This window comes from Cupressus sempervirens, chromosome 8 (genome assembly GCF_028749045.1).
Source record: "Cupressus sempervirens isolate cs-2001-9-10 chromosome 8, ASM2874904v1, whole genome shotgun sequence".
Classification (NCBI taxonomy): Eukaryota; Viridiplantae; Streptophyta; class Pinopsida; order Cupressales; family Cupressaceae; genus Cupressus; species Cupressus sempervirens.
In genome coordinates, this window is record NC_143125.1 from 658,908,510 (window position 1) to 658,923,573 (window position 15,064).

A 15,064-nucleotide genomic window follows, 5' to 3' on the forward strand; every position below is an offset into this window, starting at 1 on the left:
GAAGTAGGGGAAAAGAAATAGAAATAGGAGTGAGGAGAAATCCAGAGATGTAGAGAGAGAGGGGTAATATAAGAGAAAGGTAGGTAGGGAGACAGAAGAAGTGTGTATGTGTGAGTAAGAAATTATATATGGACTAACATCTAAATTGTGTCTAGAATAAAATCTCTAGATGGTCTCTATATTCAAACTACTTATATTCTTCACAAGTACTCTAAACTAAAAACTAATCCATATACAATTATATAGAAACTAACAAAATCAAATGAGAAATGAAATAAAATGTAATTATCTTGAATGTATAGATAAAAAAGATGAAATTATCCCATCAAATATTTTATTATGAGAAATCCTTCTACACCATCAATATAGTGAAATCATTTCATATATATAACACTATCGGCATAACCCTTGCACCCTTCAAAGGTGCAATTGCTAGTTTACTACATATAAAAGAACATTAATGAGTTCAGTGCACTCAATGTAGTGGCCCTTTGCCTAGTTTACAGATGATAGTTATCCACTCTAACATTAAATTTGAATTTCTTTTAAATGCATAATATTCATTTCTTCCAACAATATTACTTTACCTATTCTTTATTGAATACTATAGTTGCCTACTCATTAACATAGGGAGCAGACTAGTAGTGGGAGTGAAAAGTGAAGGCATCTTGACAATAGTGCTCTTCACTAGCAGTACTCAATTTTGTCAAGATGTGTTGAATTTCTTCTATGTTTCATTAGGGTTTTCCCACTTCTATAGGCGCTCATAGGAACAATTTCCTCTACACCCATCATGAATTACCTAGCTATTAATTTCTTTTATTGACCAAAACAATGGCCACGAGATTGTTGTCTAGGACTTTATAGATTCCCTAGTGGAAGAGAGGAAGGCACTATACAGCCCAACCAGAAAATTCATATCCTAACTTTCTCTATGAAGAAACTAGAGCTAGAGATGGCTCTGAAGAGTTCATTCCTCAAAGCCAATGATCCCCACTACTTTTCTCTTCTCTCACACGGACACATTAGAGAATGACAACTATGAGAAAAAGCTTTTCAAAGTACTTTACCTTGTTAATGGATTGATTTGCCAAATTTTCTGAAAATTGGAATCTGAAATGATGGTTGTCATTCCATCACTGTACAATGTTAATCTTATCAGCAAGATTTGTCTTGCATCATTGATTGAACACATGCGTGGAGAAATATAGAACTAAGAACATTCCAGAAAGTCATTTTCCTGATTTTTGTGTTAAAAAAATAAATTTATCCCCCAGTAAAATTACTATTAGCCGAATTTGTGATTGAAAATTAATTAAAAAATAAAATCATATTTAAACTTTAGAATTGTACTAGTTTTTATTATCAAAATTAATTGTTTTGAATCTACCAAGAACATTAGTTCAGGGACTAAAAATTGGATAACGCAATTTCTGAATTGTTGTTCCCAATTCTTTGACTTCCCGTTGCTCCAATTTTTGTGTGTGCACTCTATTTTTTCCAAAATTTCTTCGGCCTCTCCCCCATATTTCACCTCACGAATACATTATATTTCCCAACTTGAAATAAATGCATCCGTGCTATTAGAAGAAATTAGATGTAAAATTTAAGAAAATCGTTGAGATAGGTTGCTTGGGTAGGTGAAGGAAATGGTTGTCCATATTTTTTAATAAATAAAGGAAATGGTTGTCTATATTTTTGATAAATATTTATGTAGGTGTTAATCTTTGATGGACCATTTTCACTTCTTTGATATTTAATTCATATTTTCATAATCAAATTCATATTTTCATACATTTTCCACTCTAATTCATAACTTAACAATTTTAATTTAATAAATTTGATTCAATACTTTCTATTTTCAATATATTTATAAAACAAAGAAAATTATATGACTAAAATTATATATTTAGTTTAATTACTTCAAATTTAGCTAATTTAGATTTATCAATTAGAAAAGAGTAATTGAATATCTATTTTAATTCATTTATAATATTAAAAATTCTAATTTATGATTATAATATTTTATTTATTTTATTTAAAAATTGATTTTCTTATCATAAAATTTAAATAACATCTTAAACCTTATTTATTTAATTTTCTAACTTCCACGTACTTAAGAGCATAATCAACTTTTATTTAAATTTAACCTATTTGGTAAAGTAGAAATAAAACATGAGCTAAGGGTAGAAATATAAATAATAATCTAATATTGAATAACACTATTGGTGTGAGCTCCTACCAAATGGTCCACACCTAGGGTCTAATAAGTCATAATCAAACATTAACTCATAACTCATAATTCAATTTAATTTCATATATTAAATAAATAATTTTAAAAAATTAACATCATCATAAGTAATATAGATATCTGAATCACAATCTCTATATCATATTGCATCTAGTTACCCATAGAGATACATTAAAACATATCACAATTTAGGTAACTAATGTCATATAATCATCCAAAATAAAATCTATTAAGGTGAAAGTGTAACAACCTAATCAAATAGTCATAAATTCATAGAAATATGCTAGAAAATAGGTCTATCCAAGGGCAAATCGTGACATCAATATTCTGGCTAGGATATGTATTTTAAAAGATCTTGGAAAGTCTTGGCCTTCATGTTTTGAGATCCAAGTTTGGAGTTCTAACACAAAAGTTTGACCTTGATCCACTAGACATGGCAACCTGATTTTAGAGTATGGGTCCCACTTGGATGGAAAAGACAATGTATAATATTTAGATACCATCTCTATTGCATATGAATGTCCAATGTATTGTGGAGATAACCAAACCAGGACATTTTTTACCTAGCCTAGATATACATGACATTGACCCTCTTTTCATGTCTGCAAAATAAGTTAATATTTCATCTCCTCATGTTTCAAATATGTGTTTGGAAACCGATGCATATTTTGATAGGTGACAAATGGTAGGTTGTTCTTCACAACCTTCTCTAGTTCAACATGTTATTTATCCCATACCACACGGAGATGAGCCCAAGACCCGAGTGTGTCTTTATGGCAATATGTGATACACAAGTTCTGACTATAGGGCTGAAAATTCCATAGGCCCCCATGTTGGATACAATTTTTCAAATTGTGTGTTGTCTTTGATGTCACACAAATGTCATATCAGTCATCAGATAGAGTCTACCGAGCTCAGAAGGTCAGCAAGGCAAAGGACAGTGTCTACTGAGCTCAGAAGGTGAGCAAGGCAAAGGACAGTATCTACCGAGCTGAGAAGGTCAACAAGGAAAAAGATAGTGTTTACCAAGCTCACTCAATCATCAAAGGAAATGTGACTGAAGCAGTTCTTACCGAGCTCACTCGATCATCAAAGGAGATGTGACTGAAGCAGTTCTTATCGAGCTCACTCAATCATCAAAATAAATGTGGCAGAAGCAGTTCTTATCAAGCTCTCATGAAGGAATTCAATTCTTATCGAGTAAACTTAGCAGCCAAAGGATTTTATAGATAAATTGCAATGTTAACCGAGTCAAGAAGGTTAACTCAGGAAATTTCTAGAAGCAGTATTTACCAAGCACGGTCGGCCAGTAAAGGATTTCACTATTTTATGAAATAACGTTTATTTGTTCAGAGTAATATCTATAGCCGACTGATGTATGGTTTATTGGTAAATATAACATGTAAATGGGTTGACTTCAAAATCAGAATGGTATAAGTAAGAGGTCAAGTCATAAATTCTAAGAGTGTGGGAAATTGAATTAATGTAATATGAAGATTGATTATTGTGCAAGTTAATTTGAAGGATGATCAAAGATGATCGAGGAGCAGCAGAGCCATATTTGATCAAGAAGGATCTAATGATGCCGAATAGAGACCTGTAACCAGAAAATTTAGTTGCATCTTGTTCAGGTTAATTCATTGTTTCTTTCTAACCATTGTAGTAGTAATTTCAAATCTCTTAACAGAGTTGGTTTAACAACCATTTTGTAGATCCTCTAACAAGGTGATAGTTCAGTTGAATTGTTCTAAAGACCTCTAGCAAGGCCACTCCTAACATGGTGGTTAAATCCTCTAACAGGGTCACACCTAACAGTGTGTATTGTAACCTTTAACAGGGTTGGCTCCTAACAGGGCACACTTTAGAAGAGTGAAAAATTGGTGACTAGTTACTTGGTGGTTTTTCCCATACTGGGTTTCCACATTAAATCTGGTGTCTCTTGTGTTCATTTTGTTTTTAGTTACATGCATGAATGCCTGAAAGATAAGTAATAGTTTAATTTACCGAGTTACAATATTTGTTTACTGAGTATCAACAGTAACTAGATCTTTAAGACATCTAAGGGATCTGTGGATTAATTTTTATAAGTAACTGATTCCCCCCCCCGCTCCGCCCCTTTCTCAGTTACCCTATCTTAATCCCAACAATTGGTATGAGAGTCATTGGTGCTTACAGGAAAAGATTTCAAGGATCTAAGCTAAAGATCAAGATTTCTTACAAAAGGGAAATTCCAAGACTTAACAGGGACAACTTCTTAGCATGGCAAGGATTGATGAGGCTTCATCTAGCTTCTATTGGTGATATAGGGCTGAAGTACCTTGATGAAAAATATGAAGAACCTTCTGGCACATTATCTGTCAATGATATTGCTAAAAAGAAGACTCACAATATAGCATTTGCTCTGAGTTATGAAGAGTTTGATGACATCAAGGATTGCAAAACTGCCTTTGAAATGTGGAACAAGCTGAAAGAAATCTATGGAGGAGATGATAATGTGAGAAGAGCCAAAGCAAAAAGTTTGAGAGGAAAATTTGATCAAATGATGATGAGAGAGGATGAAAACATTGCAAAGTATGTTGAAAGAGTTAAAGCATGTGTTAGTGCAATCAAAGCATCTAGAGGAGATATCAGTGAGGAGATAGTTATAAGTAAAGTTCTTAGAACTCTACTTTCCATTTGTGCAATTAGAGTCTCTGCAATTCAAGAAAGGAGATGTGAGGCAAATCATAAAATAAATTTAGAGGCCATAGTTGGAAGATTGACTGCATTTGAGCTAGACAACTGTGAGGCCTCGCCCCAACCTATCGTAGCATAGTGATACATTATTATTTTGATACTGACAACTCGAGATGTTGAGACACTACCTGATGCTTCGAACATATTATACTATTTCATGTTGTGTGATGTTTACTTTCAGATATTTGAGTTCATCATTTAATGCTTTATGAACATGTATGTTGGTCAAGTAAGTATAAAATGCAAGATTAAGACTTTGATTGAGAGATTTTAATGATTAAGAATATGAGTAGGACAAAAGAAATCCTGATTGATTTGAAAGATGTATGTTTTAATTTATGTGATTTCCTGATACGTATATACATATGTGCATGTGATTTTATGGGACTACTGATGTGTACAATGAGTGTGCAAGATATTTTAGCTGAGAAACTCGACGGAGGAACGGAATTGATCCATGGAAACCTTGTTGTTCGTAACTTAATTGTATTGTGATATGTATAAATGTATCTTTTCATGATCAGTAAATGTTAATGTTTCGTAACTATGTTCTTATAGTGTCACTTGACACTCGTGAATATGCATATGCATTCCAGCATGCTAGTTAGGGTTAACTATGTAACCTTTGGACCTAATTCGGACTAAGTTAGTGACCTTTTCACTAATTTTTTTCTTAATCGAGTTTAGTTACCCCTAATCTAGTTTAGTGCTTAATCTGCATTTTAGAGTTGTTAGATAGTCCTAAATTTTTTTAGCATTTGTGGGGTCCCAAATCAATTCCTAAGGCCTTAAAACATGAAATATTTATATCCAAGGGGTATGGGTATGGGTTGGGGGCATTTTCCACCCCCTTAGCTCCCTTTGTTGACTTTTGAGGTCACTCAAAAAGTCTATTTTTGCCTTAGTGCGAAAATTGAAAGTTGTTTCCATGAGTTGAATAACCTCAACTCCACTTAGAGGTTAACCTTAGGTTTGGTCGAGTTAGAAACTTTTAGATTTTAGGCTAGTGGGGGAAGTTATTGCCCTTTTTGGTGGTTGAGTTTGGATCTTATTTAGAGGCCCTTTTTGGAGTAGTTTTGGTTGATACCCAATCTCTACTTTTAGAGAGAAATCTTGGAAGATTGAAAGCAAGGAAGGAAAAGCTCTTCTCAAAATTGTTCATTTTATCATAACCTCTTTGTGAAGGTAGGAGTTCTTCATCTTCTTGTTCATGTTTTACATGTTTCTCATGATGTTTCATGCTTGGTTCATGCTTATGCTATTGTGTTGTTTAATGGTATGCTTGTATGTGTGTTGGGTATGCTTGGGAAGGATTGAAACCATGTTTTTCTTGAATTCTTTTCTTTCATGTTTTTGTTTGAATTTAAAATTTTTCTTGTATGGGTGTTTTGGCATTACTCACCCTTGGATAGGGTAGAAGTGGCCAATTCCGGAAAAGGTATTGAGTTGGACTCCAACAGTGTAGAGTCTCTTCTCAAAACGAGAAGAGGGTGAGAGGGTAGGGTGTTATGGGCCCCTACCTGTCAGCACAAACCACATATGAATTTTGGCATGAAAAAATGGAAGAACGAAAGTTCTTGAGTTATAGCCCCAATTGGGCACCTATTTTGGTGTTCTGTCTGACATTTCCTATTGGAAAAATCCACCTTTCCCTAGTTTTGATTCAATGTTGAACCCTGTTGTGAAAACCTAGTATGGATATGAATGTTTGATTTTGTCTCCTTGTTATGTTTGTTTGTCACCTAGTCATATTTCATTCCCTCCATGATCTTAGAAATGTATTGCAAAAAATGATATCGATCCCTTGATAAAGGACATGAAGGAAATTTAATTGGATTGTTGAAATTTTGAGATTGGAATCCTATGTAAATTGTTTTTAAAAACTTTGTTGTAATGGAAATGACGTCGAGTTTTCTTCCTGGTTCTTTCCCGACGGAGCCTTTGAATCAGGTTGTCAATAAAATAGTGATTCAATAACATTGCTTCTCTTGAGAGCTTCGTAATTTTGTTTTTAGATATAGAATGAATATCAAAATGGGATAAATGATGATGTTCAATTTTGCAAAAAAAATTCACTTTTCAAAAATGTTAAGATAAAAAAAAATTTATGTTGGGAACTTGATTTGGTTCCGTGCTTATTAGGAGAAAATTTTTCTCTTGCTTTATTTTGATGGCAAACCATTACACTCTTTGATTAATCTAACTTTAAAAAAAAAAAAATCATAATCCCCTTGGAAATTTAGTCATTTTGAAAATCTATACTTAAGAAAATAAGGACTTGAAAAAAAAATTCTTAGAGTAAAATACTCTCTGGTTTTTGTATGGGAAACAAATTAATTCCCCCTTTAGTAACAGAGAATCTTTAAAGATTCCCCTTTATATTCTTGTTGAATAATATAAATAAATTATCAAATGGATAAATACATATAAAATAAATATATTCAATCAAAAAAAAATAATTAATATATTAAACTAACTAATATCTTTTTCCTACCAACTTTACTTTTTCCATTAACTACTCCTCCTTACCTTGGCGCCAGCTCTTGGTATGGGCTTGAGAGAGTTTAAAACCAAAGTCAATATAATCATACTTAGGGTGACATCACCCTGGTACTCCATAGGTTTTCACAATTCTAGGATTTGACATACATTGGGAAGGAAAGTGTGAAAGGAGGTTCTTTTGATTAAAGCTTTCTCCCACCCATATTAATCTTGGTCGCCACATCACACTTGAGGGTGGTTAGCGCTTGGTGGGTTTGGGCAGAGTGCCACACCTCCTTGGTAAGTGCTTGGAAAGAATCCAGTCTTAGGGAATTGTGCATGGGGGGTTGGAGGGAGATGTGACGTGGGTGTAGGGTGTAGGGTGTTAGAGTTATGGGGTGGGTAGTTAGTTTTTTATTAGATTTAGTTAGTTTGTATTAAATTTAGTTAGTTTATATCTAATTTAAGATAGTTGAATTATAAAATAGTATTCATTATAAGTGTTTAGATTGTAAATTAATTTGGAAATTAGTTTTAAATTAAATAGTAAATTTAATTAATATGTTTAAAAGTTTTAGTGTGCTTAGTGTTAGCTATGACCTTGTTTTTTTTTAGTTAGCATTAATAGAGAAGTTATTAATTGTTAAATTTAGATTTAATTAAATCAAGTTAAATAAAGTATAATTAGGTATATGTCTAGATGTGATATTTCTTAAAGTTGGTTCTTGATTAAGAGATTTCCATTTAATTAGACCTATGCTTATTAAAATTGTCATCCAATAATTTTAAATATTTATATTGTAAAAATTATGTAGTGACGAAACAAATGTCAACATCGATTTTATAATGAGAGTATAAATTTATTGTTTTATTTCTTCTCATGATTATAAACTTAAGATGAACTAGTAAATCTAATTTTTTGAATAAACTCTTAAACCCTAGTGAACCTAGTTATTTTTATCTTTAAAAAAAAAATTGTGTTTTTGCCCTCATATTTTGGGCATGACATTTTGGTATCAAAGCCTATGTTTCAACACTAGGAACCTTAAACCATTGTGCTTCTAAAATATAACTCAAACATTTAATTGTGTAGATGCCTCCTATTACTCGAAGCAACCGGCGAGGTAGAGGTCATAGGGCAAGGGGTGGTAGAGTGGGACAGGAGGATGGACCACCACCATCTCCACCACCACCGAACCTGAACCAAGACATTATAGATGCACTTCAGACTTTGATCAGTGTAGTTTAGCAAAGGGTAGTACCTGTAGTTCAGCCAGGTCAATAGATTCTCGTAGTGGAAGCAGAGGGACCCGAAGGAGACAGACTCGGAGTCAGAGAGAGGACTAGGAGTCCCCCAACGAGGTAGTTAGAGGGACACGGTGAGCACGAGGGTGAGTCAATACACCAGAGAGGACCCCCACTTGACAAAGCTCCTAGGCATATAGGAGATGATATCAGAGAATTAATTTGACTCAGGACACCATTATTTACCGGTTCCATTGAGGGGACAGTAGCAGAGGCATAGTTACAAAGCCTACAGCGGTGCTTTGGATTATGTCCTTATGGGAGTAATCTAAAGGCACGTCTAGCAGTCCTTTAGCTAAGAGGAGATGCCTCCAATTGGTGGCATCAAGAGGAGACTATAGGAGGAGTGAAGATGGATACCCTCACATGGGAGTCATTCTTAGAGAGATTTCGAGAGAGGTACTTATCAAAGCATTTCAGATAGAAGCAAATAGAGGAGTTTCATTCTCTATATCAGAGGGGTCTTACAATAGCTCAGTACGAGAGTAGGTTTCTCAAGCTCCTTCCTTATGTGGAAAACATGAAGGACAAGAAACTACGAGTGCATCGCTTTATCATGGGTCTAAATTTCTCACTTCAGGGTCCAGTTCGTATGGCCTTCCCTACCACCTTTAAATAGGTAGTGGAGATAGCACTAGTTGCTAAGGATACTTGAGGTAAGAAGGAGTCACAGGATCGATCTAAGAACCAAAACTCTACCTAGCAGAAACCCCCTTGGAAAGGGAATCAGAACTATATAGAAGGGTCCTCTAAGGGCCAAAAGACTTAGTAGTAGAAACCACAGTAGCAGCAACAACACAAACCTTCTTAGGTTTATCAGGGCTCCAAGCCCAAGCAGTGTTAGTTTCAGAGTCCCAAATAGGATAAAAAATTATAGGTCCCACAGTCACAGTCAGTGAAGACTCAATAGTCTTCTAGGGGTGGATACAGTGGATCTAGTAGGTCAGGAGGCCCACAATAGTCTGGATCATAGGGTGCACGATCTTATACGTGAGGACCATGCTACACTTGTGGTGGCATGGGTCATATTGCTAGAGATTTTCCATAGGGACAGGCATCTGGTGGACAAAGAGGGGCCTTTTCAGAGCCAACAGTTGGTGACATGGGCAGATCCCACAGAGTCTTTGTAGCAGTTGACAACTGCGAGGTAGAGCATCAGGCCACACTTACCAAGGCTACAGGTATTATACAGGGCCGTATAGTTGCAGTTTTATTTGATTCTGGAGCTACTGACTCTTTTATATCTCCATATGTAGTGGAGTGTTGTGGGCTAGTGGCAGTTAGACAGGATGTCAGTTGGGAAGTAGAGTTAGCCTTAGAAGCTAGAGTGTCAATTAGTTCCATGGTGCAGAATTGTCAGATGCAGATTGGAGACATGTCCATGATGTCTGATCTATGCATTACCCCTCTAGATTCTTACGATGTTGTTCTTGGCATGGATTGGCTTTACGCCCACAGTGCCAAGATGGATTGTCAATAGAAGAGGGTGGAATGTGTAGATGATGATGGTATCTCTAGGGAGATCTTCGGAGTGAAGAGACCTGTATCCCTTCATATGATTTCCGCTATGCAACTTAGATGGTGCATGCGAAAGGGTTGTCAGTTGTTCACTATCACCATTAGTGACAGAGAGGAAGATTCGGAGGGGGAGCCATCCCTCGATGATTTTCCAATCCTTCAAGAGTTTGTAGATGTGTTTTCTTCAGAGCTCCCTGGTATGCCTCCACCTAAAGCAATGGATTTTCATATAGACCTTATGCCAGGAGCTGTGCTAGTTTCGAGATCACCATACAGGATGACTACTCATGAGCTCAATGAACTAAAGGCTCAGTTGGAGGAACTCTTAGAGAAGGGGCATATTCAACCTAGTGTGTCACCTTGGGGTGTCCCAGTGATCTTCGTCAAGAAGAAGGACGGGTCACTTAGATTGTGTATTGATTATCAAAAATTGAACAAAGTGACCATCAAGAACCGATATCCTCTTTCTAGAATTGATGATCTCTTTGACCAGTTGCAAGGTGCTCAAGTATTTTCAAAGATTAATATGAAGTTGGGTTATCATCAGTTGAGGATTGTGGATAGTGATATTCCCAAGACTACTTTTTGTACTAGGTATGGTCACTACGAACCCTCTAGGTTTGGTTACACCTAAGGATTTTAGAACCCTCTAGAGGAAAATGAAAGCATTACAAGAGCAGATGCATAGATGAATGAATCTTTCCATAGGAGATGATGAAAGTGAGGATGAAAGAGAAGAAGTAAATGCAGACCAAGTTGTAGTAGAGGAAGTTCTTAATCCAGAGGAGATGAAGTTTTTAAAGGCCATTTCCAATAGTGGAAAGAGACCTAAGTTTGATGTTCCCACACTTTTGGGAAATCTCAAACCAAAGGAATTGATCGACTAGATCAACGAATTGGAAGAGTACTTTGAATATGAAGATATTGAAGATCCAGATAGGTTCAAGTTTGTGAAGGCCAAACCAAAGGGTCATGCAAAAATATGGTGGCAAGAGATCCAATTGGAACAAAATAAAAGAGGAAAGGACAAAATGACTAGATGGTATTAGATGATAGCTAAAATGAAGCAACAATTAGTTCCCATGGAATCTGTTGAAGAAAATGCAAGGGTTGAAGCGAGAGAGAAAATTTGTGCAAAAGTATACCGAAGAGTTCTATCGAGTTCTTATTAGAATTGGACATGTAGAAGTTGATAAGGAGAAAGTGGCACGTTATCTTAATGGGTTAAGGCCAAGCATTCAAGAGGAGATGAGTCTTGTTCAAGTGACTAGTATTGAGGAGGCATACCAGTTTTCCCTAAGAGTTGAGGAGAAGCTAAGAAAAAAAATTGATAACAAGAGTAGTGGTAGAGGTCATGGTGGAAGATCTGGAAAACAATCTTATGGAGGCTGAAATGATGATTGAAAGAACAAGGATGAGGCCGGAAGTACTAGTTAGAACCAGAGGGGGAAATTTTTTAATTGTTTACAAGATTAGAACAATAGAGATGTCAGAGAGGAAGAGGCAAAGGATGAGGATCTGGAAGACGTGAGAATGAACCTGATCAAAGGAGGAGTTTGTTTCGCACTAGGTACAAATGTGAAGATAAGTGTTGTGATGTGATCATTGATGGTGGAAGTACTAACAATCTAATTTTCGAAACGATGGCCACAAAGTGGAAGCTAAAGAGGCAGAAACACCCATATCCATATTGTATTAATTGGGTACAAGATGACCACAAGGTCATGGTCAATGAGCAATGTTTAGTGAAGTTCAACATTGGAAGCTACTAGGATGAGGTGCTTTACAATATCATACCAATGGACATATGTCATATGTTGTTGGGTAGCTCATGGTAGTTTGGCAGACATATTGTACACAACGGGTGAGCAAAAACCTACACTATAACCAAGGATGGAGTGAAACATAAGTTGAAGTCATTGAAGGAGAAAGATGAAAAGGTATATAGTGCTACCAAAATATGTTTTGTTGATGGAAATGAGTTTCTCAAAAGTATGAAGCGTGAGCATATGTGTTTTACTATAATTCCAAAAGATGGTAAAGAAGTAGACATTGTGAGAAACAAAGATAGATTGGTATGTAAAGGTTATTCACAACAAGAATGAATTAATTTTGTAAAAATTTTGCACCTGTTGCTAGAGTAGAAGTAGTAAGAATTATTTTGGCATATGCAACAAACAAGAATTTTATAGTTTACTAAATGAATGCTAAATTAGCTTTTCTAAATGGTGAGATAGAAGAAAAGGTATACATTGAGAAGACTAATGGTTTTCCTTAGAAAGATAAAGAGCATATGGTTTGCATATTGAGAAAGGTATTATATGGACTGAAACAAGCACCTAGAACCTAGTTTGCAAGATTTGACAAATATTTGACAAGTTTAGAATTTAAGAAAGGTAATGTTGATAGTAATTTGTATTTGAGAAAGAATGACAATGGCTTACTAATTTTTAAAGTATTAGTGGATGACATTACTTTTGGAGGTAATGATGAAGCCAATACGGTATTATCAAAATAAACAAAGAAAGAGTTTGAAATGAGTATCATTGGTGAGATGAAGTACTTCTTGGGATTGTAGATTATACACAAAAACATGGTATATTCATATCAAAAGATAAGTATCTTAAAGATCTAATGAAGAGGTTTGGATTGGAAATTTGTTGAAACACCTATGGTAACTGGATGTAAATTGTCTAGCAAAGACAAATTCTCTACTTTTGAATAGAAAAAGTATAAATCTATGATTGGTGGATTGCAATATTTGACACACACTAGACCTGATATAATTAATGCAATTGGAATTGTGGCAAGATTCCAAGAAGATCCTAAAGAGACACATTATGCAACCAATTTTAAATTTTTTTAGATATTTGAGACACACCTAATTATGGATTATGGTATGATAGATCAAATGATTTTACTCTATATGCATACACTAATATGGATTGGGAAGGAAGTTTAGATGTCAGAAAGGGCACCAATGGTGGAGCACTCTTCTTGGGAAGAAGAATGGTTTCTTTACTAATTAAGAAAAAAGAATGCATTTCATAAAGTATGATAGAAACAAAGTATATAGCAGCAATAGATGATTGTAATGAAATTATTTGGATGAAGAAAATGTTAAAAGGCATTGAGAATGAGTTTACAGAACCTGTTATTATACATTGTGATAATACAAGTATAGTGAGTATGTCAAAGAATTTAGTTTTACATTCAAAGACAAAGCATATATTAATTAACATTTTTTGAAAGAAAATGTTGTAGGGAAAGAGATCAGATTGGAGTATGCTAGCAAAAAGGAGCAAATAACATACATCTTTCCAAAACCTTTGACTAAGGACATATTTGAGTACTTGAGAGGTATTCTTGGGGTCATGACCCTTCCTACTTTTGACTAGATGATGTAGAGATTACATCAATCTAGTGGCAGCATTATATTATTTCTTTATTTGGACTGAATGCTTGATGCTTCCTCTATGGGGGAATTTTTGTGTTTGAGTCGAGTCATGAAAGACTCTTGGCACTAGTATTCAACAATGTCTTTGGACACATGAGCTTATTATAAATCATACTTAGAGAATTGACATAATGATATATTTGTCTTTGATTTCCATGGGAGAGATATACACATGAAAAACATCCTTTATACATGTTTGGCAGAGATGATGTTCTTGATGAAGAGGATTTAATGGATGAAGAGAATTTAAATTATGTTGATGTGTGGAAGAGATTAGCACCTTCCTTGTGAATATTGGTTGTTTTATGGTTACATTCATGTGTAGCATAAATCGGGGAGCTTATACAAAAGATATATTTAGTATTCCTGGAACTTAAATGTTTTTCATCTATGTTGTCATCAATGCCAAAAGGGGATATCATTAGCATGAATACTAAACGTATTCATGTCGGGGATTATCCTAATAGTGTTGGAGACATGATTCAATAGTTGGGTGTTACATTGATTATAGAGTTTGTCATTGATGTCAACATACATGTTATTCTATGAAGATTGACATAAAAAAACACAAAGATAGGCTTTTCCCGATTCAAGGATTGAAGATCAGCTTGTGAAAACTTGGAATTATACTCTAGAATATTTCTAGATGCTACAATTAAGAGAATGTATGGAAATATAAAGAATGGATAGATTTATGAAGCATTTGCTGAAGGTAGATTTCAAACATTGTTCCTGCAAAGTAGATACTATTGTTTGGATTTTATCTCCTAGCAGGGGCTCATATGTATTGATTGTATTCCATTGACTCCTAATAGGGGCCATCCTTTCATAAGGAACTTTTATATTAGTACATCATCTTGCTGGCATCATCCCCACCAGGGCTTCCCCTCTGATCAAGGGTTTCCCTAGCTAACGAATCTAATGTTCTTGTTTATGATTATCTTTGTATAGTTATTGTATCTATTGTATATATGTATTCCCTCCATGATCTGATGTTGTGCATTGTGAGTTTCATGGAGCTGCCTAGGACTTTTATGTCTACCTAAAGACTCCTATGCTCTTGGACTGCTTTCCACTCGCAAATAGGGGATTTCCCTCTATGCTAACTGGGTCATTTGGGATCTCACTAGCAATGGGGCCTTGAAAATCTTATTATGCTATTACATTTCTTTGGGCACAAAAATGCCTTGACAATTGACTAAACCGTCAGAAACCGTGGCTTGAAGAAGCGTAGGAGCATCCAAAATCTACTGGACCACTAGTCAAATAACAATGTCTTATCCACAATTTTTATGCACCTCTCGAAAGAACATCTA